Genomic DNA, 20,651 nt, shown 5'->3' with positions numbered 1-20,651 from the left:
TCTTAACTGCTTTTTACAAGCTGTGGTCGGACATTCACACCTTCTTGCAGCCGAACACTTCCGCTCCACCTTTTAGTGTTCCATGGGGCATTCACACCTTTTTTTTCACCGCATTTTATAGATTATGGTTGGAAATTCTCACCCACTCTCATCCGAAGACCTCTCCTCCCGCTTTTGTTGATATAGAGTCGGACATTCGATCCTTTTCTTACCCACTTTTTACAAATTTTGGTCGGACATTCACACCTACTTGCAGCCGAATACTTCCGCTCCACCATTTAGTGATGTATGGTTGGCATTTGCACCTTTTCTTACCCTCTTTTTATACTGATTGCTGAAGATTAAGTTGTTCTTTCTCAAACTACAAATTATTTTTAATTGTGGAAACTTGATTTGAAGTGGATAAATAAGGAGGACAAACAGTTTTAAGTCAGGCTGATAGAAGGAATTAATTTTATAGCAAAATCTGTACTTCGTCATATGTCGAGAGATGCTTATTGCTGAAGAAGTTCTTTCTCATTCTACAAAGTACAACGTTGTTTGTCGTTGAAACTTGATTAGACATGAATAAATATGAAGGACAAAGCAGTCTTAACTTGGTTTGAGTTAAGGAATTCGTTTTATAGGAGAATCCGAATGTCACTTTGCACCTCCGCCCACCCGCTGCACTGAGCACTCTTCAGCCCTTTTAAATGGTATAACTTTGCACTCCCGCACGCTCCAGCGAGCACCATTCAAGCAACAACTTTGCACTCCAGCTTCTAACATCGGCACAGTCGCAACAAGTAAGGCGACTCTACTCAGAGAAGTCACTCTGCACAGTAATAAGAGTTCTTTTGCACAGACAGAAAGGGCTTCACCCGCAAAGGTAAAGCCTGCCAAAAATAGAAACAACTCATTGGTGCTGCTCTCCACGGAAGTCTTTAGTAAAAGGCAAAAGACTTTTACGTTATGAAGAGAAACCAGAGTATGATTATCCGTCACTGCGGGAGCAGGGCATCAGGCTAGTTGGCATAGCCACCTTCTCATTGGTGAGCTTTGCTTGGTTGAGACGCTTGCTCCCCCCCTTGCTCCTCGGCTGAGCAAGTAGGAACAATCGGGCCCTATTCGATGGCTGCCTTGTCTTTTACTCTGTGCAAAAGACAAGGCAGCAACAAAAACACCATGGGAACACCGTATTGAGACTTTGTTCTGACCGCTCATTCTGACATGTTCTGACTCTTGGGATTTTATCTATGAAATGAATTCCTTCACTCAAACTATGTTAAAACTGCTTTGTCCTTCATATTTACCATGTCTAGAAAGATTTAAACAAAAAAACCAACGTTGTACTTTGCAGTAAAAGAAAGAGCAAATCTAAAGTTTCAGGAATCCGAGAATAAGCTTACTTTCATGAGTTCGTCACGATTTTGGATTTTGCTATAAAATGAATTCCTTCACTCAAACTAAATTAAAACTGCTAAACCGCTAATCTGTTACATGTAAGGCAGATGTGAAATTCACCGAAATAGGATCTAACGGTATTCGACCAATCGAGCTGTAGCAGCTTCGGTAAAAGAGTATAAGTTGAAGAGTTTGTGAATAAAGGTGTGCGCACAAATAGTGAGCTGTAGGAAAACAGGCAGGGAGCAATACCAGCTGGGGTATATATGTTCTTGTATGTTGTCTGACTGTTTGATTTGAATGTGTTGTGTAAGTGTCCTGTTGAATGTTACATGTTTGGGCTTTGACACGCTTCACTGTGGTTGTTAACTGTGTGGTGTGTCCTGAAATGTTATATGTTTAGGCTGTGTGACATGCTTAATGCTTGTCAGTAGCTACCCACTTATTCATATATAGCAACTGACAACATAAGAAGTCCGGACATACTTTGATAGTAGTTGTAGAAGTATCCTTATTGATAATAGATAAACTAATTCATAGTGATAGAACAGTAGATGAACAGGTGCCTGCACATGTCTCACAAAAATAAAATGGGTGTATGACTGCTGACGGCAGAGCAATACTGCCAAACTTAGGAGTTCTTGTGGCAAACTTGATACGCTGTTTCGCTGACTTGATTGTCACAAGAAACAAAGTGTGTTTGATAAGATCCGACCATTTTATTACGGGAGGATCAGTATGTATGGATTCTGATGTGACTGATAAACCCATTCGTATCTTAAGCATAATCTAATACGTGAGACAACGCCCTGGCACACAATGAAAAAAAAAGAGAGAGAGCGGTTTTGTGTCCCCACAGTCCATAATGTAGAAAAGAGAGAAAAAAGCCTTTCTGATTTGGTGTGTGTGCTCACAGTGCAGAGTGTAGAGAAAAGAGCGAAAAGAAAGCTGTTGTGGTGTCACGGGTGTTGTGACTTACACACACACATTTCTGAATTGAGAAAGGAAATTATTTTAGAGGAAGCACTAGAGTTTAGATCCCACATTTGTTGATAGGCATTCATTTATTTTTTCTTTTAATCAGTTTTAAAGTGAATACTAACTGAGAAATGAAAAAGGTGAAGAGTTTAGAAGCTTGGTTCAAGAGGAAAACTTGGTTTATGATCAGCTGAGTCTCTAAACAGAACAGCAAAGGGCTTCATCGAACATTTAAAAAAGATTCAGATTGTTAGAATATCCAGAATTTATAGGAATGGTAGTGATTATTCTTATTTTCTAAAATGGCAATAACTGCACCATGTCTGTTTTATGAATTTAAGGGGCTAAAAAGTTTTGTTCTCGTTTTTCTATGATTAACCGAATGTATGTGAGAGTCCAAAATGACAGAAGGGTTACGGCCGAGCGCTGGACCTTCGAAAAAAGATGAGACAGGCTGGACCCGTGCAATACTAGTTAAGACCTGCCTGTGGATAACAGGTTCTTTAAACTCTCACACCCACAAACTCACACACACGTTCGCACACATAATACACCCATACACACACACATTCTTGAGCTTGCTGCAAGATTAAACCTTTGCATTAACTGACTCCAGCATCTCTGAGTCTCATTGAGAGAATTTTCTCAACAATTGGGTCCTTAAACCAGATCTCAACGTTTTTTCCGCCATCCAGGGTCGGAGCTGAAACCGTGCACGGGGGAGTCCAGTACTCCTAATGAAAGACCCCCTGCTGAATTGCGGTAATTAGGGGCCAGTGTCCACTGAAAGGGGGAAAAAGTGACGAGATCGTATTTTTGAATCAATGGCCAGAAGCCATTGGCAGTGCAGGCATCAACAATTATGGTGTTATTTCACCCATTAACACTTAAGGTACCTCATGCAGTGGCTGTGATATTTTTACTTAAAAAATATCTTTACCAGACATCTCTCCTACATAACTGTTCTTCTTTCACAGCCACACCGTGTTGTCGAGAGATGTGCTACACTTAATCCATCCACACTGCTACCTACCCCACATATGGAAAACCTCATGATTGCATGTCAGAAATAACCATCAGTGTTTTACCCAGGCCAGACTTAACTGATATACGTTATGAAAATGCAGAAATAACTATATTTATTCGACAGGTCAAGCAAAAAACCCTGATGGCACAAATGCTACAGTATTTGTAGTAGTAACAGAAACTAAAGTTTTCTTAAAACAACCACTACCAAAAAATTACTCTGTTCAAGCAGTCGAACTGGTAGCTTTAACTGAAGCTTGTAAATTAAATAACAAAAAGGTTGTTAACGTTTACACTGACAGTCAGTATGCCTTCTCAACTGTACATGTGTTAACACAGCATTGGAAAAACAGGTATGTTGACATCCACAGCTAAATGTATAAACTACAAATATTTTAGCATTGTTAGATGTTATTCAATTGTCATCTACAATAGACTCGTATGAATGACCGGAAGGAAAACCATACTGCCAAAGAATTTGTTTAAATATGCTGCAGTATTGAGCCATGGGCCATGTCATGTCTCAACAGGGGGGATGGAAGCAATAATGAACAAGGTTTTTAAAGCATATGGTTTTACTAATTATTGAAATATTTTTTTTAGAATAAATAAATGAATAAAGTTTTGCCTAGCAGGTCAAATATGTGCAAAATACAATCCACAGGGCAATCTAAGACCAAAACAAAGATAATTCCCTAAGCCAGTGTATCTTTTTCAACATATTTGTTTGGATTTCATTATTTCATTATTGTGTAGATTTCATTGAACTAAATTAATGTTAAGGGAAACGATTCTGCTCAGTGACAACAGAGGTTTTTACCAAATGGACTGAAATATTTCCATGTGCACAAGCAGATGCACTCTCAGTAGCAAAAGCCCGGTAAAATAAATCATTTCTAGATTTTAAATTCCTGAAAAGATCTTCAGTGATAATTTGACACACTTTGTAAACAATGTCATCTCACTGATGGCAAAGAACTTAAAATAGACCTTAGAAACCACTGTGCATATCATCCACAATCAGCAGGTTTCGTGGAGAGACACAATGGAATAATTAAGTCAAGACTGAAAAAAATCATGGAAGAAATGGGAAATATTGGGTTTACTGTTTACCATCCTAAAAATGCATCCTCCAACTAGCACAAGATGAACTCCATTTGAGAAAAGGTATGGAAGACCATTTGTACTCCCACAGTCAAAACACAGTCATCAACTGACATGATGAAGAAAAAAAAGAAAAAGAGAAGAAACCATAGCAGAATACAAATATTAACAAGTAGAGAGATCTCTTCTGTTTAGTCTGTTAACTATCACTATCTATTTGTATCTATTTGCTCAGCCTGTTACAACTCCAGACAAAGAGGTGTAGCCATTCTGATAAATAGAAGAGTAAATTTCACCGTAAACAACACAGTTATAGATCCAGAAGGTCGATTTCTAATAGTTGATTTATCTATTCAAAATATGAATTAATGCATTGCAAATATATATGGTCCAAATGTGGATGACCCCTCATTTTTTCACTCCTTTTTCACTTCACTCTCTGATCACTCAGATAACACACTCATCATAGGAGGGGACTTTAACATGGTATCAGACTCAGGATTAGACAGACTCAGTACTTCAGGAAGTCAGCGGAACTGGCAGTCCACGAATATTGTTAAACAGTATATGAAAGATTTTGGTCTTTATGATGCTTGGCGCTCCCACCACCCCACTCTTAGAGAATACACCTTCTTCTTCTTCACCGGTACACCACTCATATTCAAGAATAGATTATTTCTTAGTTAGCAGTTCCTTGATGAGGGATATTTCAGACACCAAAATCCACCCCATCACTATCAGTGATCACGCTCCAGTTTCTATCACACTGAAGAATAACAGAGTTACACCACCAGCTAGGAATTGGAGATTTAATACATCATTACTAAAAGACCCTGGTTTTATTAATTATTTCAAAAGGGAATGGTCTGTATATTTAGAAAATAATGACCTGCCAGGAATGTCAGCTTTTACTCTCTGGGAAGCCGGAAAAGCAGTTATGAGAGGCAAAATAATCTCTTTTTCATCAAATAAGAAAAAGAGGGAAAGTTCAAGGATATCAAAAAGTTCAGGATAGAACTCAGGATTAAATCATTAGAAATTGTCTACAGTACCTCCAAAGAGGAACACATACTGAATTAACTAAGAAAAGCTAAACTTGAATTAAACAAAATTATTGATAAACAAACACAGTTTCTGATACAAAGACTTCGCTTGGAGAACTTTGAGCACGGCAATAAATCTGGAATGTTCCTAGCTAACCAACTAAAGAGAAACAAAGAGAAAACAACAATCACTTCTGTTAAAGACTCAAAAGGAAATGTCACCCATGACCCCGATGTAATCAACAATGCTTTTAGGGACTTCTATAAAACCTTATATTCATCACAAAATGATCCATCAGACAGTAACATAGATCAGTTTCTTAGTAATATCAACCTTCCAAAATTACAAACCGAACAGGCAATGGCTCTGGATTCACCTCTTTCAATAGGAGAACTCCATGAAGCCCTTCAACATATGCCTAGTAACAAAGCCCCGGGACCAGATGGTATTTTTGAATTTTGGACTGTTTTGGCACCTGCATTTCACAAAATGGTATTACAAGTTAAGCAGAATGGCAGATTATCCCCACACATAAACTCTGCTAACATACTCATACTCATCCACTAACACTCGCAGGCTAATTAATCTCATAGACTATTCTACCATCAACAACCTGGAAACCACAATAGTCTCTCTAGATGCAGAAAAAGCATTTGATCGAGTGAACTGGAAATTTTTATTCGCAGCATTAAACAAATTTGGGTTTGGGTCACACTTCATCAACTGGATAAGGATATTATATAGCTCCCCAAATGCTTGTGTCAGGACAAATGATCAAACATCTCCAAGCTTCAGTCTGCAGAGAGGTACAAGACAGGGTCTCCCACTTTCTCCCTCACTTTTTGCTATTTTCATCGAACCTTTAGCAGCTGCTATCAGACAAGATAGAAATATTAAAGGCATCCAATCCCAAAATATTGAACATAAAATAAGTCTTTATGCTGATGATGTTTTACTTTTCCTTCAGAACTCTCAAACGTTTCTCACTCACACGATCACACTCATAAATAAATTCTCAGCACTTTCTGACTACTCTATCAATTGGTCTAAGACCACAGTTCTGCCCATTAACTGTAGAGTCCAGAATATACCTGTGATCAGTTTACAGTCAGGAAATATTAGATATTTAGGCATAAACATTTCCTCCAGGCCCTCAGAGTTAACAAAGCTAAATTATGTGCAATTATTAAAGAGAGTAGAGGACAATCTTTCTCGTTGGAAGTCCTTACCTATATCACTTATGGGTAGAGTTACAACCATTAAAATGATGATATTACCAAAAGTTAACTATTTGTTCTCAATGATCCCCATAAAACCATCTGCTACTTGGTTTAAGTCACTAGATTCATGCATCTCCAAATTTCTGTGGAAAAACAACCACTACGTATTAGTTTAAAAACCCTACAGAAGACCAAGGACTGTGGTGGATTAGATTTACCTCATTTTCAGCACTATTCCTTAGCCAATAGGTTACAGTATATATCAAAATGGTTTAAACCTAGCCCAATAGATGAACCATGGATAAATATAGAACAAGCATTGTGTGATAATCTGGAAATCTCTGACCTGCCTCTTATTAGTCAAAACGTAAAAATTCACAAATGTTCACAATGCAATTCACAATGCAAGGTCTGAATGTCCAACCATAATTTGTAAAAGCCGGGGAAGAAAAGGTTCGAAAGCCTGACTATACACCATCAAAAGCGGGATTGGAGGTGTTCGGCTGCAAGAAGAACTGAATGTCCATCAATAATTGCTAGAAAACATGAAAGAAAATTTTCGAATATCAAACCGCACATGATCATAAGCGGGAGAGGAGGTGTTCAGCTGCAAGAAGGTCTGAATGTCCACCAATAATTACTGAAAAATGGTTAAGAAAAGGTGCGAATGCCCAACCATACATAATCAAAAGCAGGAGTGGATCATAATTTGCAAAAAGCTGATGACAAAGGGTGAGAATGCCCGACTATACACCATCAAATGCGAGAGCGGAAGTGTTCGGCCGTGAGTAGGTGTGAATGTCCAGCCATAATTACTCACGGGTAAGAAAAGGTAATATTGCCAGACCATACATGATCAAAACAGGGAGCGGAGGTGGTTCAGCTGCAAGAAGGTGTGAATGTCAGACTAAAGTTCAAATATATCAACAAAAGCGGGAGTAGAGGTCTTCGGATGAGAGTGGTTGAGAATTTCTAACCATAATCTATAAAATGCGGTGAAAAAAAAGGTGTGATAGAACACTAAAAGGTGGAGCGGAAGTGTTCGGCTGCAAGAAGGTGTGAATGTCCGACTATATTTGGTGAAAAGCAGGTGAAGCAAGGTCTGAATGCCCAACCTTACATCATCAAAAGCGAGATCAGAGGTGTTTGGCTGCAAGAAGGCATTAGTTTGCCAAAAGCGGGTAAGGTGCGAATGACCGACTAAATATCAACAAAAGTGGGGGCGGAGGTCTTCGGATGCAAGTGGGTGTGAATATCCCACCATACAAGTATGGTGGAGAGGAAGCTGTGAATGGCTGACCATAGTTTGCAAATAGCGGGTAAGAAAAGGTTCGAATGCCCGAACATACATGATTAAAACAGGGAGCGGAGGTGTTTGGCTGCAACAAGGTGTGAATGTCCACCCATAAATAATGAAAAGCGGGCAACAAGTAGGTTAGAATGCCCAACCATACATCATCAAAAGCAGGAGTGGATGTGTTCGGCTACAAGGTTTGAATGTCCAAGCATAGTTTATAAAAAGCGGGTAAGAAAAGGTGCGAATGCCCGACTATACACCATCAAAAAGCGGCAGCGGAGGTGTTCGGCTGTAGGAAAGTCTGAATGTCCGACCATAATTACTTAAAAATGGGTAAGAAAAGGTGCGAATGCCCAACCATACATCATCAAAAGCAGGAGTGGATGTGTTCGGCTACAAGAAGGTTTGAATGTCGCACTCTAGTTTGTAAAAAGCGGGTAAGGAAAGGTTCAAATGCCCGAACATACACCATCAAAAGAGGGAGCGGAGGAACTCCGCTGTAAGACGGTCTCAATGTGCATCAATAATTGCTGGAAAACATGAAAGAAAATTTTCGAATATCAAACCGCACATGATCATAAGCGGGAGAGAAGGTGTTCGACTGCAAGTAGGTGTGAATGTCAGATCATAATTTGTAAAAAGCGGGTAAGAAAAGGTAAAAATGCCCAACCATAAATTATCAAAAGCGGCAGCAGAGATGTTCGGCTGGTATTTACAATGTCTAGATAGATTTCAACAAAAAACAACGTTGTACTTTGCAGTAAAAGAAACAGCAAATCTAAAGTTTTAGGAATCCGAGTATAAGCTTGCTTTCATGAGTTCTTCACGATTTCGGATGTTGCTATAAAATGAATTCCTTCACTCAAACTAAGTTAAAACTGCTTTGTCCTTTCATATTTATCAATGTCGAGATAGATTTAAACAAAAATAAAACACGATGTACTTTGCAATATAAGAAAGAGCAACACTGAAGGATCAGGAATCCGAGAATAAGCATTTCATGAGTTCTGCATGTGTTTGGATTTTGTTTTAAAATTAATTCCTTCACTCAAACTATGTTAAAACTGCTTTGTCCTTCATATATACCCATTTCTACATATATTTCAAGCATAAACTACCTCATATTACCCTGAATGAGAAAGAACCACACTTGTGATTAAGCCATATGCCCCTTTTGAGGAGTTCTGCATGATTTGGGATTTTATCTATAAAACGAATTCCTTCACTCAAACTATGTTAAAACGGCGTTTACCTTCATATTTATCAATGTCTAGATAGATTTAAACGAAAAAAAAACGTTGTACTTTGCAGTAAAAGAAAGAGCAAATCAAAAGTTTTAGGAATCCGAGAATAAGCTTATTTTCATGAGTTCTGCACGATTTCGGATTTTACTATAAAATTAATTCCTTCACTCAAACTATGTTAAAACTGCCTTTAACTTCATATTTATCAATGTCTAGATCGACTTCAACAAAGAACAACATTGGATTTTGCAGTAGAAGAAAAAGCAACACTTGAAGGATCAGGAATCCGAGAATAAGCTTCTTTTAATACGTTCTGCGTGATTTGGGATTTTATGTATAAAATGAATTCCTTCACTCAAACTAAGTTAAAACTGCTTTTTCCTTCATATTTATCAATGTCTAGATCGACTTCAACAAAGAACAACATTGTATTTTGCAGTAGAAGAAAGAGCAACACTGAAGGATCAGGAATCCGAGAATAAGCTTATTTTCATATGTTCTGCATGATTTGGGATTTTATGTATAAAATTAATTCCTTCACTCAAACCAAGTTAAAACTGCGTTGTCCTTCATATTTATCAATGTCTAGATCGACTTCAACAAAGAACAACATTGTATTTTGCAGTAGAAGAAAGAGCAACACTGAAGGATCAGGAATCCGAGAATAAGCTTATTTTCATACGTTCTGCTTGATTTGGGATTTTGCTATAAACTTTTTGAGGAGTTATGCATGATTTTGGATTTAGCTATAAAATTAATTCCTTCACTCAAACTATGTTAAAACTGCTTTTAACTTCATATTTATCAATGTCTAGATCGACTTCAACAAAGAACAACATTGTATTTTGCAGTAGAAGAAAGAGCAACACTGAAGGATCAGGAATCCGAGAATAAGCTTATTTTCATACGTTCTGCTTGATTTGGGATTTTGCTATAAACTTTTTGAGGAGTTATGCATGATTTTGGATTTAGCTATAAAATTAATTCCTTCACTCAAACCAAGTTGAAACTTCTTCTACTGCAAAGTCCAATGTTGTTCTTTGTTGAAGTCGATCTAGACATTGATAAATATGAAGGTAAAAGCAGATTTCACTCGGTTTGAGTGAAGGAATTTATTTAAAAGCAAAATCCCAAATCATGCAGAACTTCTCAAAAGGAACGTATGGCTTAATCACAAGTGTGGTTCTTTCTCATTCAGGGTAATATGAGGTAGTTTATACTTCAAACATTTTTAGACTATGAAGGACAAAGCAGTTTTAACATAGTTTGAGTGAAGGAATTCATTTTAAAACAAAATCCCAAAATATGCAGAACACATGAAAAGCTTATTCTCGGATTCCTGATCCTTCAGTGTTGCTCTTTCTTATATTGCAAAGTACAACGTGGTTTTTTGTTTTGTTTAAATCTATCTCGACATTGATACATATGAAAGGACAAAGCAGTTTTAACTTGGTTTGAGCAAAGCAATTCATATTATAGCAAAATCCGAAATCGTGCAGAACTCATGAAAGTAAGATTACTCGGATTACTGAAACTTTAGATTTGCTCTTTCTTTAACTGCAAATTACAACGTTTTTTTTTTTTGTTTAAATCTTTCTAGACATGGTAAATATGAAACAAATCAGTTTTAACATAGTTTGAATGAAAGAATGCATTTTATAAGCAAAATCCCAAATCATGCAAAACTCACGAAAAGCTTTTTCTCACTTTTCACTGCTTTTTACAAACTTTGGTCGGACCTTCACACCTCCTAGCAGCCGAACACCTCCGCCTCCGCTTTTGATGATGTATATTCGGGCATTCGAACCTTTTGTTACTTGCTTTTTAGAAACCATGATCGAACTTTCACACCTTCTTGCAGCCGAACACCACCTCTCCCGCTTTTGATGATGTATGGTCCAGCATTCTTACCTTTTCTAACACATTTTTCAGCAATTATGGTCGGACATTCACACCTACTCACAGCCGAACACTTCCGCTCCCGCATTTGATGGTCTATAGTCGGGCATTCTAACCCTTTCTCATCAGCTTTTTGCATATTATGGACTGACATTCAAACCTTCTTGTAGCCGAAAACCTCCGCTCCCTCTTTTGATCATACATTGTCGGGCATTCGCACCTTTTCTTACCCGCTTTTGACAAACCATGGTCGGACTTTCACACCTTCATGTAGCCGAACACAATCCGCTCCCGCTATTGATTGTGTACGGAAAGGTATTTTAACCTTTTCTTATCCGCTTTTTACCAAATATGGTCGGACATTCACACCGTCTTAAAGCGGAACACCTCCCTCTTTTGATGGTGTATGTTCGGGCATTCGAACCTTTTCTTACCCGCTTTTTACAAACTATGCTCGGACATTCACACCTTCTTGCAGCTGAACCAACTCCGCTCCCTGTTTTGATCATATATGGTCTGGCAATACTACCTTTTCTTACCCGTTTGTGAGTAATTATGGCTGGACATTCACACCTACTTCCAGCCAAAAAACTCCTCTACCGCATTTGATGGTGTATAGTCGGGCGTTCTCACCCTTTCTGATCAGCTTTTTGCAAATTTTGATCTGACATTCACACCTACTTGCAGTCGAACAGCTCTGCTCCCGCTTTTGATTATGTTTGGTTGGATATTCGAACCTTTTCTTGACTGCTTTTTACAAACTTTGGTCGGACGTTCACACGCAGCCAAACACCTCCGCTTCCGCTTTTGATGGTGTATATTCGGGCATTCGAACCTTTTCTTACCCGCTTTTTACAAACCATGGTCGGACTTTCACACCTTCTTGTAGCTGAATAACTCCGCTCCCTCTTTTGATTGTGTACAGTCGGGTATTTTAACCTTTTCTTACCCGCTTTTTACAAACTGTGGTTGGACATTCACACCTTCATACAGCGGAACACCTCCGCTCCCTCTTTTGATGGTGTATGTTGGGGCATTCGAACCTTTTCTTACCCGCCTTTTACAAACTATGGTCGGACATTCAAACCTTCTTGTAGCCGAACACATCCGCTCCTGCTTTTGATGATGTATGGTTGGGCATTTGCACCTTTTCTTGGCCATTTTTCAGTAATTATTGGTGGACATTCAGACCTTCTTCCAGCTGAACACCTCCGCTCCCGCTTTTGATGGTGTATAGTTGGGCTTTCGAACCTTTTCTTCCCCGGTTTTTACAAATTATGGTTGGACATTCAGACCTTGCAGCCGAAAAACCTCCACTCCTTCTTTTGATCATACATTGTCGGGCATTCGCACCTTGTCTTACCCGCTTTTTACAAACTTTAGTTAGAAATTCACACCTTGCAGCTGAACCACCTCTGCTCCCTGTTTTGATCATGTATGGTCTAGCAATACTACCTTTTCTTACCCGTTTGTGAGTAATTATGGCTGGACATTAACACCTACTTGCAGCCGAACACCACTTCTCCCGCTTTTGATGATGCATGGTCTGGCATTCTAGTCTTTTCTAACACATTTTTCAGCAATTATGGTCAGACATTTACACCTACTCACAGCCGAACACTTCCGCTCTCGCATTTGATGATGTATGGTTGGGCATTCGCACCTTTTCTTACCCATTTTTCAGTAATTATGGGTGGACATTCACACCATCTTGCAGCTGAACACGTCCTCTCCCGCTTATGATCATGTGCGGTTTGATATTTGAAAATTTTCTTTCATGTTTTAAAGCAATTATTGATGGACATTCAAACCTTCTTGTAGCCGAACACATCCATTCCTGCTTTTGATGATGTATGGTTGGGCATTCTCACCCTTTTTTTACCCATTTTTACAAATTATGGGTGGACATTCAGACCTTCTTGCAGCCGAAAACCTGCGCTCCCTCTTTTGATCATACATTGTCGGGCATTTGCACCTTGTCTTACCCGCTTTTTACAAACTTTAGTCGGACATTTACACCTTCTTGTTGCTGAACCACCTCAGCTCCCTTTTTTGATCATGTATGGTCTGGCAATACTACCTTTTCTTACCCATTTGTGAGTAATTATGGCTGGACATTCACACCTACTTATAGCCCAACACCACTTCTCCCGCTTTTGATGATGTATGGACCGGCATTCTTACCTTTTCTAACACATTTTTCAGCAATTATGGTCGGACATTCACACCTACTCACAGCCGAACACTTCCGCTCCCGCATTTGATGGTGTATAGTCGGGCATTCTCAACCTTTCTCATCAGCTTTTTGCATATTATGATCTGACATTCACACCTACTTGCAGTCGAACAGCTCTGCTCCTGCTTTTGATTATGTTTGGTTGGATATTCAAACCTTTTCTTAACTGCTTTTTACAAACTTTGGTCGGACGTTCATACCTTCTTGCAGCCGAACACCTCCGCTTCCGCTTTTGATGGTATATATTCGGGCATTCGAACCTTTTGTTACCCGCTTTTTACCAACTATGGTCGGACATTCACACCGTCTTACAGCGGAACACCTCCGCTCCCGCTTTTGATGGTGTATGTTCGGCCATTTGAACCTTTTCTTACCCGCTTTTTACAAACTATAATCGGACATTCAAACCTTCTTGTAGCCGAACACATCCACTCCTGCTTTTGATGATGTATGGTTGGGCATTCGCACCTTTTCTTTACCATTTTTCAGTAATTATTGGTGGACATTCAGACCTTCTTGCAGCTGAACACCTCCGCTCCCGCTTTTGATGGTGTATAGTCTGTATTTTAACCTTATCTTACCCGCTTTTTGCCAACTATGGTCGGACATTCACAAAGTCTTACAACAGAACACCTCCGCTCCCTCTTTTGATGGTGTATGTTCGGGCATTCGAGCCTTTTCTTACCCGCTTTTTACAAACTATGGTCAGACATTCAAACCTTCTTGTAGCCGAACACATCCACTCCTGCTTTTGATGATGTATGGTTGGGCATTCGAACCTACTTGTTGCCCGCTCTTCATTAATTATGGGTGGACATTCACACCTTGTCGCAGCCAAACACCTCCGCTCCCTGTTTTGATCATGTATGGTTTGGCACCTTTTCTCACCCGCTTTTTACTATGGTCGGCCATTCACAGATTCCTCTCCACCATACTTGTAGGGTGTGATATTCACACCCACTTGCATCCGAAGACCTCCGCCCCCACTTTTGTTGATATTTAGTCATCATTCGCACCTTATCCGCTTTTGGCAAACTATGGCCTTCTTGCAGCCAAACACCTCTGATCTCGCTTTTGATGATGTAAGGTTGGGCATTCAGACCTTGCTTCACCTGCTTTTCACCAAATATAGTCGGACATTCACACCTTCTTGCAGCTGAACCACCTCCGCTCCCTGTTTTGATGATGTATGGTCTGGCAATACTACGTTTTCTTACCCTTTTTCTGACAACTATGGTCGGACATTCACACTGTCTTACACCGGAACACCTCCGCTCCCTCTTTTGATGGTGTATGTTCGGGCATTCGAGCCTTTTCTTACCCGCTTTTTACAAACTATGGTCGGATATTCAAACCTTCTTGTAGCCGAACACATCCACTCCTGCTTTTGATGATGTATGGTTGGGTATTCGAACCTACTTGTTGCCCGCTTTTCATTAATCATGGGTGGACATTCACACCTTGTCGCAGCCAAACACCTCCGCTCCCTGTTTTGATCATGTATGGTTTGGCACCTTTTCTCACCCGCTTTTTACTATGGTCGGCCATTCACAGATTCCTCTCCACCATACTTGTATGGTGTGATATTCACACCCACTTGCATCCGAAGACCTCCGCCCCCACTTTTGTTGATATTTAGTCGTCATTCGCACCTTATCCGCTTTTGGCAAACTATGGCCTTCTTGCAGCCAAACACCTCTGATCTCGCTTTTGATGATGTAAGGTTGGGCATTCAGACCTTGCTTCACCTGCTTTTCACCAAATATAGTCGGACATTCACACCTTCTTGCAGCCGAACACTTCCGCTCCACCTTTTAGTGTTCTATGTTGTATTCACACCTTTTTTTTCACCGCATTTTATAGATTATGGTTGGAAATTCTCACCCACTCTCATCCGAAGACTGATTGCTGAAGATTAAGTTGTTCTTTCTCAAACTACAAATTTTTTTTAATTGTTGAAACTTGATTTGAAGTGGATAAATAAGGAGGACAAACAGTTTTAAGTCAGGCTGAAAGAATTAATCGATTTTATAGCAAAATCTATATTTCGTCATATGTCTAGAGATGCTTATTGCTGAAGAAGTTCTTTCTCATTCTACAAAGTACAACGTTGTTTATCATTGAAACTTGATTAGACATGAATAAATATGAAGGACAAAGCAGTCTTAACTTTGTTTGAGTTAAGGAATTGGTTTTATAGGAGAATCCGAATTCGTGCATAACTCGTAAAATAGAGCTTATTTTCGGATTCCTGAAGAATGAGTCTGGTTCTTTCTCATAATACAAAGTTTGTTGTTTATTGTTGAAACTTCATCAGAAGTGAAGAAATAAGGACAAACCGTTTTAAGTCAGTTTGATAGAAGGATTTCATTTTATAGCAAAATCTGTATTCCTTCATATCTCCTCGAGAGAAGCTTATTGCTGAAAATTAGGTCTGGTTCTTTTTCATACTACAAAATACATTGTTGTTTATTGTTGAAACTAGATTAGAAGTAGATAAATATGAAGGTAAAAGCAGTTTGATCTTGGTTTGAGAGAAGGAATTAATTTTATTGCAAAATCCGAATTCATGCATAACTCGTCAAATAGATAGTGATGTGTCGTTCGTGAGCGATTAGTTCAATATGAACTAATTTTTTATATGACTCGGAAGTAACGAGTTGTCTTAGTGAGTGATTCGTTCATTTTCATGCAGTACCCTTCCTCACCACATAGCAGGCGGCAGCTTCATAAGCTCAGTCAGCAGGACAGGAAACAGTATTGATTCGTTTACGACTCAACTCCTTGGGTTCATTTGTCACGTTTCAAATTCTACGTTTCATTTTAAAGGCTGAAGAGCAGTAGGCACAACAGTTCGTTCACAAACCGGATCATTAATCTCATAGACTATTCTACCATCAACAACTTGGAAACCACAATCGACTCTCTAGATGCAGAAAAAGCATTTGATGGAGTTAACTGGAAATTTTGATTCGCAGCATTAAACAAATTCGAGTTTGGGTCACACCTCATCAACTGGATAAGGATATTATATAGCTCTCCAAATGCAAGTGTCAGGACAAATGATCAAACTTCTCCAAGCTTCAGTCTGCAGAGAAGTACAAGACAGGGTTGCCCACTTTCTCCCTCACTTTTTGCTATTTTCATCAAACCTTTAGCAGCTTCTTTTAGACAAGATAGAAATATTAAAGGCATCCAATCCCAAAATATTGAGCATAAAATAAGTCTTTATGCTGATGATGTATTACTTTTCCTTCAGAACTCACAGACGTCTCTCACTCACACGATCACACTCATAAATAAATTCTCAGCACTTTCTGACTACTCTATCAACTGGTCTAAGAACACAGTTCTGCCCATTAACTGTAGGGTCCAGAATATACCTGCGATCACTTTACAGTCAGGAAATATTAGATATTTAGGCATAAACATTTCCTCCAGGCTCTCAGAGCTAACAAAGCTAAATTATGTGCAATTATTAAAGAGAATAGAGGACGATCTCTCTCGTTGGAAGTCCTTACCTATATCACTTAAGGGGAGAGTTACAACCATTAAAATGATGATACTACCAAATAATGTAATAATTTTGTGATTTGCTACAAAACTACACTTCTTCTCCCATCTGTCTGAGTATTTAATATTGTCTGCGTCCCGTTAAAACATGTATTTTTCCCATCTAATTCCTTGTTTGCTTTAAAACAAGTATTCCCCATTTTCTATCCCTTCAGTAGCCAACCAGTTTGTATGGAGTACACTGGAGCAACTTGACTGATCAGTAAAACACTGCTTTTGTTGTCACCGCAAGGCTTCCCCCGTCGGTTGTTTCACTGAGACACTACTGAGTAACTACAACTCAACACAGTTTATACACATAACATAACAACTAACTAACAAACAAACAAACAATTATTTATCTCAATTTTCTCATCTCTGTTTGAACGTACACCCAGGTAAATATTCCTGTAGTCTTCTCATACTGACTATGGACCCATTCATTGTTTAACTTCACTGTTTTGCAAATCCTAATTGAATATTACACATTGACATTGAACTTTACTGGATAAGTAGGTCTTCATTGCATTCAGCAGCCTATATGTGAGCATCTATGTATAAGCTGTTCTTCTTTGCATTTATCAGCAGCAAGCAATTCTTCATTGCACATGCATATGAAAATAGTAAAACAATTCCAATGTGTTAGCGAAACCTTCTATATCAGGAGTGTCCATCATGATGCTGGGAATAGAACCTCTTTCCCAGAATAGTTCAACCTTCATTACTCAATTGATCATAACTCCGCAATGAGCACATTTCAAAGTATCATTCCTCTATTCAAAAATCTATGTGTAAATGTTTAATATTTCTTATATTTGTTGATGTCATTCTGTGTGCATGTGGCCTAAACCCAATCTGTGGCAATTTTGATTTAAACAAGTTGAACTCTGCCTCTGATCATTTAAAAAAGGTGTGTACCAATATCAACCTTTCTCAGGTAATTACTGATCCTACAAAACCAAACTTAAGAGATCCTTCAAGGTTGTCCCTGATTGGCTCAATCTTAACAAATCAAAGGTAGAAAATCCGCAGTATCTGAACTTGGTGTTAGTTATCACTGCTCAATAGCCTGTATCAGAATTGCAAAAATGAAAACATTAGGTCCACGCTTGGTATCCAGATCCTGAAACATCTCAATGAGCAGGCTTTTTTTTAACTGATCTGTTGAATAGTTATACTCATGACACTGTTAAAATCCCAGATGAAGATATAGCACTTGACCATTTTTGTAAATCTTCTAATTCCATAGTTGATAAACACGCCCATTTTAAAAAGTATAGAACTTAGAACAGGTCTAGTCCCTGGCTTTCGGCAGAACTGTCTTCTTTACTTTTTTTTTTTTTTCCCCTTGTCCTGTTCAGCATTATGGCAGCAGAATTGTAGTCTGAATACCTTTGATGCCAAACAGATTTGCTTTGCCAAGGGAAGTTTTATAAATGCAAAGCTCCCCTTGATGCCCATTTATTTATTTCTGTTTACAATATATGACATGTAATAGAACTGAACCGGACCGGGGGACAAGGAAAGAAGAAGAGGAAAGAAGAGGAAACAGAACAAAAATAGAAACAAAAACCAGACAACCAGCTGCTACACCTGTAAAAAAAACAAAACAGACAACAATCCATGGCCTCTGAGGGGAATCCAGCCTTAGCGCCACCAGGAGCACCTGAAAGCAGACAAGCAGAGAAAAAACAAACACAAAAACAAACAAAAAAAAGCACAAGAAGCGGCAATCGCATACAACACAGCTGTGGATATAGATGACCTGAGACGACATGATAAAACTGCTTAGCGACCATGCTACTGGACTAATGAATGTGTGTGTGTGTGTGTGTGAGAACATGCAACACCCATGGCACAGGACCTACATGATAACCGTGCTTAGTTATGAGTGTATAAGCGTACAGGGCCACAATCCACAGCCCCCCAAGCAATCAGAAGCAGGCAGAGAGGGCCACAAGACCCAGGCCACCAGCAGCCCCCACAGAGCACAGAACCCAGGAAGCCCACCGCAGGGGCAACCACGCATCCACCCAGAAGACTGCAGAGGAAGCCCCCGGAAAGAGCCCCCATAAGCATAGGGCAGAGGCCCTCCAGGAGCCAGGGGCAACAGCCCACCGACCCCGCCAGGCCCCAGCCGCCCAGACATGGGCCGTGCACTGGACCCGGGCCCCAGGAGCCCGAGCGCCCCCAAACCCCCTGGCAGAGGCCCCACCCAATACCCAGGAGGGCCAAGCGCCCCATATAGCCACACAGTGGGTCAGCGCCTGCTCCAGCGCCCCTGGCCAAGTGCCCTGGGAGTCAAGACGTGCCCACAGGTGGGTGAAGTCGCGAGCAGCGGGGAGAGGCAACGCTGCCCCCCCATCGGGAGAAGCACAGGCAGGCCAGGCGACAGCAAGTCCCAGATCCAGGCCCAATCATTACCACACACACTTTCACGTCCGATACATCCACACATCCACATGTCCTCCCTCCCTCGACTCCGCTGGGGTGTAGTGCAGCGGACACACCAGGGGGCCAGCAGCCCCCCAGCCACCACAGACCCCGAACCAGCAGAACAATTAATTAATCCTCCTGGCCCCTCCCGCCCCGAGCAGCAACCAGGAAGCAGGGGTGTGCGAAGAAGACCCCTCCTCTCACCCTTCTGGCTCTTCAATATTTTCTAATAGTGAGCAATTAAAATTGAGGGGCAGCCAAACTTGTAGAACTAGGAGCGCGGCCCTCTGGGCAGCCTACATACCCAAAGAGCCCCGCCCACCAGATGCCACTCAGTGTAACCACCCCCCAAGACCTAATGTGTGTGTGTGAGTGTGTTTGATAAGTAGTAATGTCTAAGGTGTAATTAAAACAGGGGCAAGGAACTGCAGAGTGCAACCAAAGGGGACCACCTACGTGGCCCCATCCACTACACCCCACCGAACACACACGCCCCCAAAACCCTTCATGTGTGAATGTGTGCTGTGTACAGGAGCCAGAAGGGAGAGGGGTATGGGGATATATACCGGGGGAGCTACTCTGCCCCAGAGAGGGCAGCCAGGGACTGGCTGCAATAGGCATCCCTGCTACCTGGGAGCCAACAATGGGCAGGAGGGCCTGATGTCCAACAGGCTCGGGGCCTGCAGCGACCATATTCCGGGAGCTACTGTACCCCCAGAAGGTACTCATCCCGCCCCACCCCACTCAACCCAACCCCACCCCGGAGGACCTCTACAAAAAACAAACAAACAACATAAAAAAACAAACAAACAAACCACCCGGTCACACCAGTCGCAGCAGCCCGGGCCTGAGACCCACCATCACCCAGCAACCCACCACCACCACTATGTGATAAAACTAATCAGAGGGGACCAGAGAGAATGAAATTCAGCCAATTGATGTTTTGAGGAGGCAGACATTGTTTCCATGCTAATAAAATCTAAAAGAAAATTTCTAAACTGGTTAATACACAGATTGTTCTTCGCTTTCCAGTTCATGTGAATAGTTTTCTTTGCGATACATAACACTGTGAGAACCATGTGTGCTGAGTTAATTTCCATGTTGATGTTGTCTAAGTCACCCAGTATGCACAGTGTGGGGCATGCAGGGATGCTACACTTTAGCCATGTTGATAGGTTCTCACAGACTTCAAGCCAGAACTTCTGGACAGGCGCACAAAACCACAAAGCGTG

At 40.4% G+C, this 20,651-nt stretch overlaps 1 non-coding gene across 1 annotated transcript; it reads right to left on the bottom strand.

The window, feature by feature from the left end:
* Positions 1 to 857: 857 nt before the first annotated feature.
* On the bottom strand, positions 858 to 971 carry LOC140279094 (U5 spliceosomal RNA). The gene has a single exon (XR_011909292.1). It is a non-coding gene; the product is annotated as a U5 spliceosomal RNA (small nuclear RNA).
* Between the last annotated feature and the right edge of the window lie 19,680 nt (positions 972 to 20,651).

The sequence above is a fragment of the Leuresthes tenuis genome, unplaced genomic scaffold, assembly GCF_036924035.1.
Source record: "Leuresthes tenuis unplaced genomic scaffold, fLeuTen1.0.hap1 SCAF_20, whole genome shotgun sequence".
NCBI lineage: Eukaryota > Metazoa > Chordata > Actinopteri > Atheriniformes > Atherinopsidae > Leuresthes > Leuresthes tenuis.
The sequence above is the reverse complement of the archived record's forward strand: the minus strand, read 5'-3'. Positions and strand labels throughout refer to the sequence as shown.